Genomic DNA, 17,953 nt, shown 5'->3' on the forward strand with positions numbered 1-17,953 from the left:
TTCGCCGCGATTGGTTGGAGGACCAAAGCCCTTCGGTCGGTCCTCCAGGCTCCGCCTTCCCTCGCTCATTGGTGGCGAGCTGAGTGTCAGTCGGTGTACGCCGGCGACGTCGTGACGTTGCAGGGTGGGCGGTTGGAGCAGGCGGGAAATTAAATTCATTTAAATTAAATCTCCCTTCAGCCTCCTCTGTCCCACTCAGCCGGCGCAAGTCCCGCCCCTCGGACTCTCCGATTGGTTGGAGGACCCGCCGCCGGCTCGCCCCTCCAGCCCCGCCCACTGGGTGCCGCTAGTCCCGCCCCTCGGGCTCCCCGATTGGTTGGAGGACCCGCCGCCGGCTCGCTCCTCCAGTCCCGCCCACTGGGTGCCACTAGTCCCGCCCCTCGGGCTCTCCGATTGGTTGGAGTACCCGCCGCCGGCTCGCGCCTCCAGCCCCGCCCACTGGGTGCCGCTTGTCCCGCCCGCGGCTCGCTCCTCCAGCCCCGCCCACTGGGTGCCGCTAGTCCCGCCACTCGGGCTCCCCGATTGGTTGGAGGACCCGCCGCCGGCTCGCGCCTCCAGCCCCGCCCCGCTCGCTCCCTATTGGTGGGAAGCTGCCGTCAATCAGGCGGCCGGCCAGGGTGACGTGTCCCCGAGGAGATCACGTGCACCGTCCAAGTGCCGCCGCTCGGTCCGGGGCCTCGCGGACTCTGAGGTTTTTCTATTTCTCTCGATTCTCTCCCAATCCACCCCGCGCCATTCTCCACCCAATCGGAGCGGAGAAAACTCACTTCGCGTCACCGATCGCGACTCTGGAACCGACACCAAGGCCTTTCCCCGGAATGGCCCCGCGCCGACTCCGTCCGGCAGGATCCGAGTGCGCAGGCGCAGCTTCCAGTGGGGGAGGGGCGTTGGTCTCCTCTGTGCATGCGCGGACATTACCCTTGGTGACCGGGCGGGGTCGCTGTGCCGGACTCGGCCCAAACCGCCGTCCCGTGTGCGCATGCGCGGGCTCTCGGCTGTCCATCCACCAACCGCCAGAAGAGGTCGCTGGTGAGACCAGTGAAGGAAGAAAGACTTGCATTTATATAGCGCCTTTCACCACCACCGGACGTCCCAAAGTGCTTTACAGCCAATGAAGTACTTTTGAAGTGTAGTCACTGTTGTAATGTAGGAAATGCGGCAGTCAGTTAGCGCACAGCAAGATCCCACAAACAGCAATGTGATAATGACCAGATAATCTATCATTTTTTATGTTGATTGAGGGATAAACATTGGCTCGGACACTGGGGATAATTCCCCTGCTCTTTCCCACATTACAACAGTGACTACTTCATTGTAGTACTTCATTGGCTGTAAAGCACTTTAGGATATCTGGTGGCACTATACAAATGCAAGTCTTTCTTTCCTGAAATAATGCCATGGGATCTTTTACATCCACCTGAGAGAGCAAACAGGGCCTCAATTTAACATCTCATCTGAAAGACGGCATCTCTGACAGTGCCGCACTCCCTCAGCACTGCACTGGAGTGTCAGCCTGGATTTTTGTGCTCAAGTCTCTGGAGTGGGACTATGAACCCACAACTTTCTGACTCAGAGGCGAGAGTGCTGCCCACTGAGCCACTGGCTGACACTAAAGAGCAAGCAGTTCTGACGAAAGGTCATCGACCTGAAACGTTAACTCTGTTTCTCTCTCCAAAGATGCTGCCTGACCTGCTGAGTATTTCCAGCATTTTCTGTTTTTATTAAAGAAATGAGGAAGTGATTGCTGACGGGAAGAATGTTGGGTCGTCCTGCGCATACGCACCTCCCTGTGGCTGAGGCGAAACACCGACTCGCCCCCACCTGAGCCGCTCACGCGTACCAGATGTTGCGGCTCCGCAGGCACGCCCGATGTTCCAACCGCAGGGTTTTGTGTGCTGAGCATGCGTGTTGCGGACCGATCGGGACGGGCGATTGTAGAGCAGGAGGGAGAGCGCGGGGGCCATGAGCACATGCGCGGGACTCAGTCAACAGAGCACTTTCTGCAGAGCCGGGGCCTTGTGGGTATTACAGCCACCATTACTGCTGATCCTTTCAACCAACCTGTGCAGCAGCTGGGGCCTGAAAATCAGCTTCACTGCCCCTAGGTTCGGAAAGGGGAAAATTAAACAACAGTTTGCCTCTGATCCTTTTCTGATCTCAATTTACAGGGTTATAGAAGTGGAGCAGTTACAGGCGGGAAGCTCAGACCAAACATCACGTCAAGATCCGACAGAGTCGCTGGATTCATCAGGACCTGAACATCATCGGCCTTTGCACATGGAAGGAGAGAGTAGGGATCGCAATGCAGACAAACTGCACACGTGTTCAGTGTGTGGACGCGGATTCAGCCGATCGCCTGACCTGGTGAGACACGTGCACTGTCACACTGGGGAGAAACCGGGTAAAGGTGGGGACGGCGGGAAGGGCTTCAGTTCCACGTCAGGATTGGAAGTTCAACGGCACAGTCACACCAAGGACAGTCTGTTCACCTGCTCCGTGTGTGGAAAGGGATTTGTTTGTTCATCCCACCTGCAAACACACCAGGGAGTTCACACTGGGGAGAGACCATTTCAATGTTCTGACTGTGGGAAGAGCTTTAAAAGCGCTCAGTATCTGAAGAGACACTGGCTCCTACACACTGGGGAGAGGCCGTTCACCTGCTCTGTGTGTGGGAAGGGATTCACTCAGTCATCCAACCTGCTGACACATCAGCGAGTTCACACTGACGAGAGGCCCTTTAAATGTTCTGACTGTGGGAAGAGCTTTAAAAGCTCCGGGGAGCTGAAGGGACACCAGCGAGTTCACACTGGGGAGAGACCATTTCAATGTTCTGACTGTGGGAAGAGCTTTAAAAGCGCTCAGTATCTGAAGCGACACTGGCTCCTACACACTGGGGAGAGGCCGTTCAGATGCTCTGTGTGTGGGAAGGGATTCGCTCATTCATCCCACCTGCTGCTACATCAGCGAGTTCACACTGGGGAGAGACCGTTCACCTGCTCCGTGTGTGGGAAGGGATTCGCTCATTCATCCCACCTGCTGCTACATCAGCGAGTTCACACTGGGGAGAGACCGTTCACCTGCTCCGTGTGTGGGAAGGGATTCACTCAGTCATCCGACCTGCTGATGCATCAGCGAGTTCACACTGACGAGAGGCCCTTTAAATGTTCTGACTGTGGGAAGAGCTTTAAAAGCTCCGGGGCGCTGAAGGGACACCAGCAAGTTCACACTGGGGAGAGACTCTTTCAATGTTCTGAGTGTGGGAAGAGTTTTAAAAGCTCCGGGGAGCTCAAGAAACACCAACACCTACACACTGGGGAGAGGCCGTTCACCTGCTCCGTGTGTGGGAAGGGATTCACTCAGTCATCCCACCTGCTGACACATCAGCGAGTTCACACTGGGGAGAGACCGTTCACATGCTCCGTGTGTGGGAAGGGATTCACTCAGTCATCCCACCTGCTGACACATCAGCGAGTTCACACTGGGGAGAGACCGTTCACCTGCTCCGTGTGTGGGAAGGGATTTACTCTGTCATCCAACCTGCTGACACATCAGCGAGTTCACACTGACGAGAGGCCCTTTAAATGTTTTGACTGTGGGAAGAGCTTTAAAAGCTCCGGGGAGTTGAAGAGACACCAGCGACTTCACACTGATCATAGAATCTAACAGCACAGAAGGAGGTGATTCGGCCCATCGTGTCTTTGAAAGAGCTGTCCAATTTAGTCCCAAATCCCAGCTTTATCCCCAGAACTCTGCAAACTAGTCCTCTTCAAGGAGTCATCCAATTACTGTTTGAAAATTCCTGTGGAACCTGATTCCAGCATCCTTTCAGATGGTGCATTCCAGATCTGAACAACCCTCTGTATGAAAACAATTCTCCTCATTTCACTCATTAACAAAGTCCTGCATAGGAGACTGGTCAAGAAGGTAAGAGCCCATGGGATCCAGGGTGCCTTGGCGCGTTGGATCCTAAACTGGCTGAGTGGCAGGAGGCAGAGGGTGATGGTCGAAGGTTGCTTTTGTGACTGGAAGCCTGTGTCCAGTGGGGTACCTCAGGGATCGGTGCTGGGTCCCTTGTTGTTTGTGATCTACATAAATGATTTGGATGAGAATGTGAAAGGTATGATCAGTAAGTTCGCAGATGACACGAAAATTGGTGGGGTGGTAAATTGCGAGGAGGAAAGCCTCAGGCTACAGGACGATATAAATGGGTTGGTCAGATGGGCGAAAAAGTGGCAAATGGAATTTAACCCTGAAAAGTGCGAGGTGATGCATTTTGGACGGACAAATAAGGCAAGGGAATACACAATGAGTGGTAGGACCCTAGGAAGTACAGAGGGTCAGAGGGACCTTGGTGTACATGTACATAGATCCCTGAAGGCAGCGGAACAGGTAGATAAGGTGGTTAAAAAGGCATAGGGGATACTTGCCTTCATTAGCCGAGGCATAGAATATAAGAGCAGGGAGGTTATGATGGAGCTGTACAAAACGCTGGTGAGGCCACAGCTGGAGTACTGTGTGCAGTTCTGGTCGCCTCACTATAGGAAGGATGTGATTGCCTTGGAGAGGGTGCAGAGAAGATTCACCAGGATGTTACCTGGGATGGAGCGCCTCAGCTATGAAGAAAGACTAAACAGGCTGGGGTTGTTTTCCTTGGAGCAAAGAAGGCTGAGGGGGGACCTGATTGAGGTGTACAAAATGATGAGGGGCATAGATAGGGTAGATAAAGAGGAACTTTTCCCCTTAGTAGGGGGGTCAATAACAAGGGGGCATAGATTCAGGGTAAGGGGCAGGAGATTTAGAGGGGATTTGAGGAGGAACTTTTTCACCCAGAGGGTGGTTGGAATGTGGAACTCACTGCCTGAAAGGGTGGTAGAGGCAGGAACCCTCACAACATTCAAGAAGCATTTGGATGAGCACTTGAAATGCCATTGCATACAAGGCTATGGACCAAATGCTGGAAAATGGGATTAGACTGGACAGGGATGGATGGGCGGCGCAGACACGATGGGCCGAAGGGCCTCTTTCTGTGCTGTAAAACTCTATGACTCTATGACCTATAGTTCTTTTAGTAACTCTTTTAAATCTGTGACCTTTGGCTACCAACCCACTTGCCAGAGTGAACAGTTTCTCTCTACTTGCTCGATCAAAACCCCTCATCATTTTGAACACCTCTATTAGGTCTCTTAACCTTCTCTGCTCTAAGGGGAACAATCCCAGCTTCTCCAGTCTCTCCACATAACTGAAGTCCCTCATCCCTGGTACCATCCTGGTCAACCTCCTCTGCACCCTCTCCAAGGCCTTGACATCCTTCCTAAAGTGTGGTGCCCAGAACTGTACACAAGACTCCAGCTGAGGCCAAAACCCTGCAGTTGTACAAAACCCTGGTTAGACCGCACCTAGAGCACTGTGAGCAGTTCTGGGCATCACACCTTAGGAAGGATATATTGGCCTTGGAGGGAGTGCAGCGTAGGTTTACCAGAATGATACCTGGACTTCAAGGGTTAAGTTACAAGGAGGGATTACACAAATTAGGGTTGTATTCCCTGGAATTTAGAAAGTTAAGGGGTCATCTGATCGAAGTTTTCAGGATATTAAGGGGAACAGATAGGGTAGATAGAGAGAAACTATTTCTGCTGGTTGGGGATTCTAGGACTGGGGGCAGAGTCTAAAAATAGAGCCAGACCTTTCAGGAGTGAAATTAGGAAACACTTCTACACACAAAGGGTGGTAGAAGTTTGGAACTCTCTTCCGCAAACAGCAATTGATGCTCGATCAATTGTTAATTTTCAATCTGAGATTGATAGGTTTTTGTTAACCAAAGGTATTAAGGGATATGGGCCAAAGGCGGGTGTATGGAGTTAGGTCACAGATCAGCCATGATCTCATTGAATGGTGGAACAGGCTCGAGGGGCTGAATGGCCTCCTTCTGTCCTATGTTACTAACTAGTGATTTGTAAAGGTTTAGTGTAACTTCCATGTTTTTGTATTCAATGGCACTATTTACAAAGCCAAGTATCCCATATGCTTTCTGAAGCGCCTCACCAAGTTGCCGTGGCACTTTCAAAGACTTGTGAATATGGACCCCCAGGTCCCTCTGCTCTTGCACCCCCTCAAAATAGTCCCATTTAGATTATACGGCCTCTCCCTGTTGTTTCTCCCAAAGTGCATCACTTCACACTTATCCTCATTTAATTTCATCTGCCTTGTGTCTGCTCATTTCACAGTCTGTCTCTGTCCTTCTGAAGTCTGCTACTACTACAGTCACAAAACTTGGCAACATAGTAAATAGTATCATCCGTAAACTTTGAAATTGTTCACCTATACCCAAGTCCAGGTCAGTTATATATAACAAGAAAAGCAATGGTCCTAATTCCGACCCCTGGGGGAGCCCACTGCATACTTCCCTCCAGTCAGAAAAACATCCCTCAGCACTGCTCACTGCCTCCTCTCCCTTAGCCAATTATGTACTCAAATTACCATCAGCCCTTTAATTCCCTCTGCTTCTATTTTCAGAGTAAGTCTCTCGTGGTATTTTATCAAATGCCTTTTGAAAGTCCATATATACAACATCTACTGCACTACCTTCATCAACCCTCTGTTACTTCATCAGAGAACTCAATCAGGTTAATCAGACACGATTTACCTTTAACAAATCCATACTGGCTGCCCCTTATTAATCCATGCTTCCCCAAGTGAGAATTAATTTTGTCCTTGACAATGGTCTCCAGTCGTTCACCCACCACTGTAGGGGTCGCAAAATCCCCTCAGCCCCCGAAGATCAGGAAATATTAATCCACATCGTAGACGAAGACTTGTGTGATTTAAATTGTCTCTGGGTTGGACAATGTTTTAAAACATACCCAGAACCGCAAAAGGCTGCGTTAAAAAGCTCGTAAGCTAGGCAGCACTTGGACACTGGAATCAAAGAACTTTGTGAAAATCGCACACTTCAAGATTGTACATTTTATTAAAATATGTACTCTTGAGTTTTGGACTGTTTCAATTGCCCAGGGCATAAAAATGGCTGAACAGACCTCATGGAAACAGAATTTTAAAAGGCAGCAGAAAAGGACAGACAGGCTGTTAGCATATGAAAAGCTCAGCGCTGCCCTGTAGTAAGTTTGAATGGAGCCCGAGCTGTCAGTCACCCTGTGGTATTGGGCGGGTCCGGTAACCTACAAGCTGCTTGTTTACACTGGGGAGTGGCCCATTTGAATCAGCCAATCATCGGACAGCAAGCACAATGGGTTGTTTACACACATCCATTCACTGAAATTGACTCTACTACGTGATGTCTCCATGTATGAATGGAGGAAGTTAAAAGCCCTTCTCTTGAGTATTCGGACTTTTCGGCGCGAAATTGCGCATGTACCTTTTCGGCGTGAGAACAGCAGGGACTCCCAGGGTATAAAGATTAAGCCCAGGAAGTCCTCTGCCCCCTTTTTTGTCTCTTTTACTCTTTGGACTGCAGGTGAGCAAGGCTTCTGACCCACTAGCAAGACAATCTAGGGAGAAGTAAAGGGGTGGTAATTTAAGGGAAATGTTGCTTAGATTGTAAGGTTAACATTATAGCCATTTATCCCTCATTTTTGCCATCTGCCTTCCCCTGTTAAGCAATTTTACCATGATTACTTTGATTGTGTGGTGTAGTTTCTTTAGTTTTAATAAAATTTGACTTCCTTGCATCCAGACTATTTGTCCGTTTTTAATATATCATTAATTATAAGTTCCTCCAGTCAGAACTGGAGTTTTTTTTTTAGCAATTTGAAACCGCTGATTGAAATTGGTCACAGTGCAGTGGCAAAGGCTGCCTGACCAGGTAAATTACCGTAAACCAGGTAAAGGATGCCCACCTACAAATTGGCGACCGCGGCAGGACTGGAGGAAGTTTTTGATAGGATAAGTGGTCTGGATCTGGAGAAAGCATCAGCTCTTGCTTTTCTTTCTTTCAGTCTGTGGGTAGCCCTGCAGAAGTTAGCGGCAGCGTGTAAGCTGACCTATTATAGTATAGGTGGCTGGGTTAAGAAGGGTGAGATGAGGGTGCGGGAGGAGGTTACAGAGGCCAAGAATCGGGAGTCAGAGTTTGAAAAATGCCAGGCGGAGGTAGAATGCCTCATAAGAGAGGTGAATGAGGCTGGAGATAGTGGGATGAGGGTGTGGGAACAAAATGCACGCCTCACACTAGAGGTCACAAAATGCCAGGCAGAGATAGAGTGCCTTGTGCAGGAACTCACAGAGGCTAGGGACAGTAAGATGAGGCTACAGGAGGAAAATGCACATCTCACCCAAGAAGCTAGTGAGGGCAAAAGCCACACAAGGCACAAGATAGAGTTCCTAAAGTGCCAAATTACAGAAGCAAAGAGTAATGAGATGAGACTGCGGGAAGAGAATGCCCACCTCACCTCAGAAGTAACAGAGCAGGAGGAAAAGGTTAGGGAGGTAAAGGCAGCTTATAAGCTGGCCTGCGACCAAAGATTTAGTGGAGCAGATCATACCCCATGTAACAGACAGATAGAGAGTTTGGGTATGGAGTTATTAGGGACGAAAGGGATGGTATGTCTCATAAGTCCGAAGGGAAGTCCGTCGGACAGTACCAGCAGCCCAAATCAAACCACCCCACAGGCAGCACCCAGAACAGAGCTGGCTAGGGAATTAGAGATCCCAAGACCGCAGCCCACAGCTCCGAGTTTCCAGGAGCTCTGGCAGCAAGAAGGGGTGGACAATGGGGTGGTAGGAGAATGCTAGCAAGTCCCACTAGGCAGGCGGGGACCAGGACCAGTGTACCCCCTCCGACAACGGAGGTACGGTCCGCCCGTGAACGATAATGACCATGGGGCTGTTCAGCATACCTATCTGGTACCCTATGATACCCAACAGCTCAGAGGCCTGGTGAAACATATTCCCCTGCTCTCCGAAAAGGGAAACCCTCAATGCACTTCCAAGAGATAGAACAGGCAGCCTGTGTTAACGGCTGTGATGACGAAGAGAAAGCCAAAATGTTGCTTTTCTCTGTAGATAGTAAGCTCTATCAGACCCTTTCAGATGAGGCTAAGAGAGGGCAGAAGGGTTTTGAGGACCTAAAGGAGGAAACACTGGAAGCCATGGGTGCGAACGACGGCAGTCCGTTCGATCGCATAGGGAAAACTCTGCAGAAGGAAGGGGAGACCCCACAGGCATTTGCAGACAGGCTGTGGCCAGTCTACAACAGCGCGTGTACAGGGGGACAAGATAGGGCACACCTGAACCAGCAGCAGCGGACCCAATGGCTTCATTGCCTGGTGTCCAATTGCCTGCCCCAGATAAAAGCAAAGGCTGATACTTGGTTTGACCATCGAGGCCCCCTAGCAACTGAAGAGACTGTAATCCGGCAGCTCACAGTAGCATATAGGAACGGTAGGAATAGTGGGACCCCCCAGCAAAAGGGTAAGGTCCACGAGGTTAAACGTGGGGCTCAATACAAGAAAGAGTGGCACCAGGAGGGGAGCAGTCCCTCCCAGAACAAGGTCACTTGTTACAGGTGCGGGGAGGATGGCCACTGGCGCAGGAATTGTGAAAAGCCTGGGAGAGATGATCAAGCCAGGACCCCCAAGGCCCAACTCAGAAGGCAGAGACAGAAACTTCTCCCGATACAGTTGAGTCCGTCATGGAGTCGATAAAATCTTTCCTCAGGGCCAATCAGGGAAAGGTAGCAGCCATCAGTGGTGCTGCAGCCCCTTCGCCCACCTCTGCCTCCCCACAATCACTGGAGCCCGCGCAGCCTGTCCGTCTGTGTAATCTCCGGTACGACGAATGGAAGAGACCGCTCGTACAGATGGAGGTAGAGAAGGTTACAGGGACTTATCTATTGGATACGGGGGCATCATGCACCGTGATCCATATGGATAATCCCACCACCTCACCTCTGTCTAACGGGGTTCCATACATACTATTGGGATTCACCGGTCAGGAACAGGCGGGGGTAATTTATGGGCAGGCAGCAGACAGCATGGGGAAGCAGCATCGGAATAACCGGCTGCTGCTTGAGCCTAGCAAGAGCCACCAGTGGGAGATAGGAGACCTAGTGATGGTAAGAAACTTTTCCCAGGTGGGAAGTTTAGAGCCACTCTACATGGGACCCTATAGTATAGTTGATAGGGCCAGCCCCATGGTCAATGCAGTAAAACTACCCCGGTGCACAAAGTGGTTCCACGCCAACCAATGTAAATTGTATAAATCTGACCATACAAAGATAGAATGGAAGAATTCCAGAACATGTTTATACCGGTTTGGCATAAAAATAAACCTAAAAAGGTGACTCAACCGTGGATAACGAGGGAAATTAGGGACAGCATAAAATCAAAAAAAAGGGCATATCAACTGGCAAAAAAAAGCACCAGACCGGAAGATTGGGGGCAGTACAGGATACAGCAAAAGAGGACAAAGGGATTAATCAGGAAGGGGAAAATAGAATACGAAAGTAAACTTGCAGCAAACATAAAGACAGACTGGGGATATGGTGTTGGGTAAGTTGAGGGGACTGAAGGCCGACAAATCCCCGGGGCCTGATAAACTACATCCTAGGGTACTTAAGGAGGTGGCCCTGGAGATAGCAGATGCTCTAAGGATCATCTTCCGGAACTCCATTGACTCGGGAACAGTACCCGTGGATTGGAGGGTAGCTAATGTTACCCCAATATTTAAAAAGGGGGGTAGAGAGAAAGCAGGGAATTATAGACCAGTAAGCCTTACATCGGTTGTGGGCAAAATGCTAGAGTCCATTATTAAGGATAAAATAGCGGAGCACTTGACAAATGGGGAAAGGATCGGACAGAGTCAACATGGATTTACAAAGGGTAAATCGTGTTTGACTAATCTGCTGGAATTTTTTGAGGAAGTAACTGGTAAAATAGATGGGGGAGAGCCAGTGGATGTGGTGTACCTTGACTTCCAGAAAGCCTTCGATAAGGTTCCACACAAAAGATTATCATGCAAAATTAAGGCTCATGGGATTGGGGGCAAAGTATTAACGTGGATAGAGAACTGGCTGGCGGATAGAAAACAGAGAGTTGGAATAAACGGCTCGTTTTCGGAGTGGCAGGCAGTGACCAGCGGGGTGCCGCAAGGATCTGTCCTGGGACCCCAGCTGTTCACAATATATATAAATGATCTGGATCAGGGAATTGGATGCAATATTTCCAAATTCGCTGACGACACTAAACTAGGAGGAGGGGTGGGCTCTGTTGAGGATGTCAGGAGGCTACAGTGCGATTTGGACAGGTTGGGGGAATGGGCGGATACGTGGCAGATGCACTATAATGTGGATAAATGCGAGGTTATCCACTTTGGGGGTAAAAACAGGAGGGTAGATTATTATCTAAATGGCAATAGATTGGGAGATGGGGAAGTGCAGAGGGACCTGGGTGTTCTTGTGCACCAGTCACTGAAGGAGAGCATGCAGGTGCAACAGGCGATCAAGAAGGCAAATGGTATGTTGGCCTTCATATCAAGGGGGTTCGAGTATAGGAATAGGGATACCTTACTACAGCTGTACAAGGTGCTGGTGAGACCGCATCTGGAGTATTGTGTACAGTTTTGGTCGCCCCATCTGCGGAAGGATGTTCTTGCCATGGAAAGAGTGCAACGGCGATTCACCAGGCTGATACCTGGAATGGCGGGAATGACCTACGAAGAGAGATTAAATAGTTTGGGCTTGTACTCACTGGAGTTTAGAAGATTGAGAGGGGATCTCATCGAAACATATAAAATTATGGCAGGCCTGGACAGGCTGAATTCAGAGAGAATGTTTCCAATGGCCGGGGAGCACAGAACCAGGGGCCACAGTCTAAAAATAGCGGGCAAATCATTTAAAACAGAGATGAGGAAGAATTTCTTCACTCAAAGAGTGGTGAGCCTGTGGAATTCCCTGCCACAGAGGGCTGTGAAGGCTAATTCAATAAATATTTTCAAGAGAGAATTGGATATATTCCTGAAGGCTAAGGGGATTAAGGGTTACGGAGAAAAGGCGGGGACGGGGTACTGAACTGGTAAGATCAGCTATGATCTCAGAGGAAGATCAGCCATGATCTCATTGAATGGCGGAGCAGGCTCGAAGGGCCGAATGGCCTACTCCTGTTCCTATCTCTATGTTTCTATGTTTCTAAGTTCAAGTTCACAGGCTGTAAAGACAGGCGCTGTGGCTTGTTTCAAGGGAAAAGTTGTCCGGCCCACCAATTGGGACACTTCCCCGCCCCAGTGGGACCTAAGTTTTGGCCAAAGTTTAAATTTGAACCAGTTATTTAGTTCAGAAACAGAGAAACCGCAGCCTGAGAGTAGAAATCTGCAGGCTGCTGCGAGTTCATTCACAGAAAATCGCTTGGGGGGCTCCAGGGAGGAGCCACCTTTTGAAGAGACTGCCTGCTCATGCGTAGTCGCAGGTCTGGAGACAGGAATTCCCCAGTCTTTTGAATGGCCTGTTCACACAGGTGCAGTTCCCCAGCCCGTGACCACATCGGCTCCTCTTCAGTTTTCTCGCGCAGGCGCAGTCACCTGTTTAAAGGAACAAGCTTCCCAGCCCGCTTCTAGAGTGGTTCCCCCTATGGTGTGGGACTCTGGGAGGAAGGGATAGCAATTCCTCTTGCAGGGGACATATGGAAGGAGCTGGTACCAGGTTTTGGACCTGGAGAGGAAGATTTTCAGCCACCAGCAGCGGGTGGTGAGGGGATACCTGCCCCCAGTACAGGAGTGGGTAGGGAGAAGGAGACAAACCCGGATTACTGGCAGGCTGCCAGGTATATTAAACAGTGCGGGCTGTTTGCATCAGGGGGAGAAGGTTCCCAGCCAGCTAGGGCTGTGACCCAGGCTCAGGGTCCATCAGCCAAAGTTTCCCCCACAGAGATGCCCCTCAGAAGGTCTCAGTGGGTCCACAAGCCCAAGATAAGATGGTCACCAGAGTACCCGCCACAAAGAGCAATCTCCCGAGCCCGGGAGGAAACAGATCACAGAGGTCCCCAATTAGCAGCCATAAGCTGCCAGGGACCGGAAGCAACAGGCAGTCCAGCTTTGCTGCAGGCAGCAGTAATCTGCGACGGTGACACCAGAGATTAACCTGGCCATCCGGAGATGGGCGGCATTTGTATTATAGCTTTGTGTTAAGTTACCAATGTTTATAGCTTGCTTTTAAGGTGTTTAAATTTTAAGTTTAGAATGTAACTAATAGTTTTGAGTTTAAGTTTATAAGTGTGCCAAATGCCTGTATTTTGGTCTGAGGGCGAGGGACCTGACCATGTCTCCACCTAAGACAGCAGGTCAGTGAGAGACCTGGCTATTATGTCCGTGTGTAATTGAGACACGGACTGCAGGAGTTGGTATAAACAGGTCTTTACTGAGTAGAGACAAACGGGAACTAACTATGCAAAGTTACTACACAGGCTTATATACAGGGGTGGTCACTACTGGTACTGCAGTATACAGGCTGCAGAATATAGTTCCTTCTGCAAAGTACATACACGACACTGGCTTATATACAGGGGTGGTCACTACTGGTACTGCAGTATACAGGGGCTGCAGAATATAGTTCCTTCTGCAAAGTACATACACTACACAGGCTTATATACAGGGGTGGTCACTACTGGTACTGCAGTATACAGGGGCTGCAGAATATAGTTCCTTCTGCAAAGTACATACACTACAATTCCTCCCCTTTTAGCTAAACAGTACATAACATTCGATTAATAATTAAATAACATATTTACAATTACAGTTGTCATATACATTAGCTGAAGTTAAGCAATTATAAGTTCAGTCTTTGAGGAGGCTTCCTGATTCTGTCTGGATAACGCCTCTTTGGGGTATCAGGTTCTTCTGGCAGAGTTTATTCGGAATCAACGTCGTTGTTGGGTTCGTCTGCTTCCAATATTCCCGATTCTGAGGTAGATGCAATTGGTACTTCGGTTTCATCACCAGGTGTATCGGATCGTGGTGTGGAATTGATGTTTTCCAGTGACTCTAGAATCTGGTCAGCATGGCATCTTACAATGCTCTCTCCAATGTCCACGGTATACATTAGAGGTCCTTGCCATGTGCAGATCATTCCTGGCTGCCATTTCTCTGTGCGGTAGTCCCGGGCCAAAACTGGTTGACCTATCTTAAAACTCCTGGTCGGCCTTTCATTCATATTCTGAAACTGCCTGTTCTCCACATCTCTTCTGATGTTTGGCTTAACCAAATCCAAGCGGCATCGTAGTCTTCGATTGAAGAACATCATGGCTGGAGTTTGGTTGGTAACCGCATGTGTCGCATTCCGGTAGGCAAACAATAAGTTATCTACCTTGTGTTGTAGGGGTATGTCTTCATTACACATTGCCTTGATAGCCTTCTTGAATGTTTGAACGAACCTCTCAGCCAATCCATTGGTGGCTGGATGATATGGGGCGGATGTGTAATGCTTAACACCATTGTTCTTTAAGAACCTCCGGAACTCTTCAGACACAAACTGTGGTCCGTTGTTGGAGCAAATCTGTTCAGGCAGCCCATTTCTGGCGAATATGGTTCGTAAGACTGTTATAGTTTTTTCTGTGGTTGTTGAGGACATTTTTATTACCTCTGGCCACTTTGAATGTGCATCCACCGCAATTAAAAACATCGAGTCCATAAATGGACCAGCAAAATCAATGTTCACCCTTTGCCATGGAGATGAGGGCCACTCCCATGGATGTAGAGGGGCTTGTGGTGGGGCGTTTTGGACCTTCTGTCATCCTGCACAGCTCTTGGTCATCTCTTCGATTTCTCTATCGATTCCCGGCCACCACACAAATGCTCTGGCTAAGTTCTTCATTTTTACCCCTCCCAGATGACCCTCATGAAGCTCATTGAGCACTCTATCCTTCAATTTGGGTGGAATTACTACTCTGGATCCACACATCAAGGTTCCTCTGCACACTGACAGCTGTTCTCTTCTCGGCGAGAATGCTGGCAGCAGTGGTTCGCCATGTGCTGGCCATCCATTCACCGTTAAATCATAGACCCAGGAGAGTGTCGGGTCATTTCGTGTTTCCTTTTCTATGTTTGCATTCGTCACAGGTAGACATTCGACTAAGGTCGAGTGGAATATCTCCACTGGATCCACTGCAGGTGCTTCTTCCACCATCGGCAATGGTAGGCGCAACAACCCATCAGCATTCCCATGCTGTTTAGTTCCTTTGTACTCGATGTCATATTGGTGTGCCCCTAGGAAAAGGGACCACCTCTGTAGCCATTGTGCTGTCATTATCGGGATGCCCTTCTGAGGGTTGAAAATGGAGACAAGAGTTTGATGAGCGGTTAGTAGAGTAAATTTCTGACCGTGCAGGTAGTGATTGAACTTCTTCACCCCCCACACCAGGCTGAGGGCCTCTCTGTCAATCTGGGTGTAGTTACGCTCGGCTGAAGTTAACGAGCGTGACGCAAAAGCTATCGGCCTCTCTGAACCATCAAGGAATTTATGTGACAGTACCGCTCCAATGCCGTAGGGAGATGCATCACACGCCAGTCTTATCGGTAGTGATGGGTTGTAGTGAGCCAATACTTCTCTTGAAGTGATTAGGTCTTTACTCTTCTGAAAGGCCCACTTACATTCATCGCTCCATTTCCATGCTACTCCAGTTTGTAGTAGGGCGTTCAGTGGGTGCAGAATTGTGGACAAATTCGGCAAAAACTTATGGTAGTAATTCACCAATCCGAGGAATGACCTCAGTTGCGACACATTTTCAATCGCTGGAGCCTTAACTACCGCTTCAATTTTGTCAGGGGACTTATGTAACCCCTCTTCATCAATCACGTGGGCACAATACGATATCTTAAAAAACTCGCACTTGGGGCGATTGGCTCGTAGCCCATGTTCTCTTAGTCTAGTGAGCACCTGCTCTAGGTTGGCAAGGTGTTCACTGTCATCTTCACCTGTCACTAGGATGTCGTCCAAGTAACACTGAGTCCCCGGAATCCCTTGCAGGACTTGTTCCATCACGCTTTGCCATATCGCCGGAGCTGATGCTACTCCGAATACCAGTCGATTATACTGGTAAAGACCTTTGTGAGTGTTTATCGTGAGATACTTCCTAGAGGATTCTTCAACCTCCATCTGCAAATATGCTTGTGCTAGGTCAATTTTTGTAAAACGCTTCCCTCCCGATAGTGAGGCGAAAATATCTTCTATCCTCAGGAGAGGATATTGTACTGTGTGAAGGACTGGGTTCACCATCACCTTGAAGTCCCCACAGATGCAAACCTTCCTTGGCTCCTCAGACTTATTGTTTAACGTTTTCTTCATGACAGGAACGATGGATGTCGCCCACTCGCTCCAGTCTACCTTAGGTAACACGCCTGCATTCTCCAGTTTCTCCAGCTCTGCCTCGACGGCTGGGCGAATTGCATATGGTACCGGTCTTGCTTTGAAAAACTTGGGAATTGTATTCTCTTCTATTTTTATCGAGGCGGTTACGCCTTTAAGAGTTCCCAGTTCCTGTTGAAATACCTCTTTGGCGTTAGCCAAGATTTTTGACAATCATCCAGGTGTGCCGTCGTCATCCTTTTTACCAGCCACCGTCAGTGCCTGAATGGAGTGCCAGTCTAAATTTATCTTTCTGATCCATTCATGTCCCAATAACGGTGGTCCACCACCTTGCAGTATGTACAGATACAATTTCTGTATTTCCTTGCCGTTGTATTCGACAGGCACCCTTATTTTCCCTCTGGGGTGTACTTTCTGCCCCGTATACATCTTCAAGACAATGGATGTCTCTTTCAAGGGTATGTGTGAGAATAGCCGCTCATAGTCTTGTCGATTCATGACGGTCAGAGCTGATCCTGTATCCAATTCCATTTTGACTTGGGACCCTGCTATCGTGTGGGTGACCCAAATGGTTCGGTGATCCTCTTTTGCGATTATGTTGTGAAGTTTGAGACAGCTTAGTCTCTTGTTCCCGGATTCACTATCGCTCATCTGGTCTTCGGAACTACTGTCTGTCAGCTTTTGTACTTTCCTGTACTGTTCCTTAGTAGCTTTTTTGTTGTCGTTAGTTGTAGTGTATGTACCTTTAAGAGCCCCTGTGTACTGTAATACCGGTAGTGACCACTCGGGTATATAAGCCTGTATAGCGTCCCGTATCTTTTAGTTCACCTCCAGACTTTGTTCATTAAACACCTGTTAAACCAACTCCTGCATTCCGTGTCTCCATTAACACACGGATACAGCAGTGGCGACGAATTGGAAACGGACTTACCTGCAATTCGGCAGCACCTCAAGGAGATTGATTCCTCAGACGAAGGTCGAAGAAAAAAAAAAACCAAAAAAAACTGAGTTCACCAGCTAGCCGGGCTGGTGGCAGGTACTGCACTAATCCTTCCTGGGCGGCGGGCTGGGGATCGATCGGGTGGCTCTGCAGCGGGGCCAAGCAGCGAGTCGGAAGGCAGAGGCAAACAGAGACGGAGGGTGGAGCACTCAGGAGATGGCCGGCGCTGCAAAGCAGGTCGGCGTTCGGACCAAGCAGAGGGAGGGAAAAGTCCCAGAGAGTCCGGTGGGAACGAGTCTCCAACTATTAAAAATATCTGTGTAAATAAAAACCGCGAAGAACAGCGTTGTCAGCAGCGGCAGCGGCAGGAAAGCGCGGGAGGCGCCATTTTTTCTTGGCAGGGAAGAAAGGAAAGCGCGGGAGGCGCCATTTTTGATTTTCAGGATGCCTAAGACTGGCAATATTACTGCTTTCGATAGTGATATAGAGGATTGGACCACATATGTGGAAAGAGTGGAGGTATATTGCACAGCGAATGAAGTAGAGGATGATAAAAAGGCATCGGTACTTCTAAATCTGATGGGTGCAAGGACATACGGGCTGTTACGAAACTTAATCACTCCAGCCAAACCGATGGACAAGAATTTTAAGGAGATTGTTGATACCCTACAGGAGCACTTAAACCCAACACTGCTGCTGATAGCGGAACG

The sequence above is a fragment of the Somniosus microcephalus genome, unplaced genomic scaffold (genome assembly GCF_052327205.1).
Source record: "Somniosus microcephalus isolate GS21.2 unplaced genomic scaffold, FLI_Smic_1.0 scaffold98, whole genome shotgun sequence".
Lineage (NCBI taxonomy): Eukaryota > Metazoa > Chordata > Chondrichthyes > Squaliformes > Somniosidae > Somniosus > Somniosus microcephalus.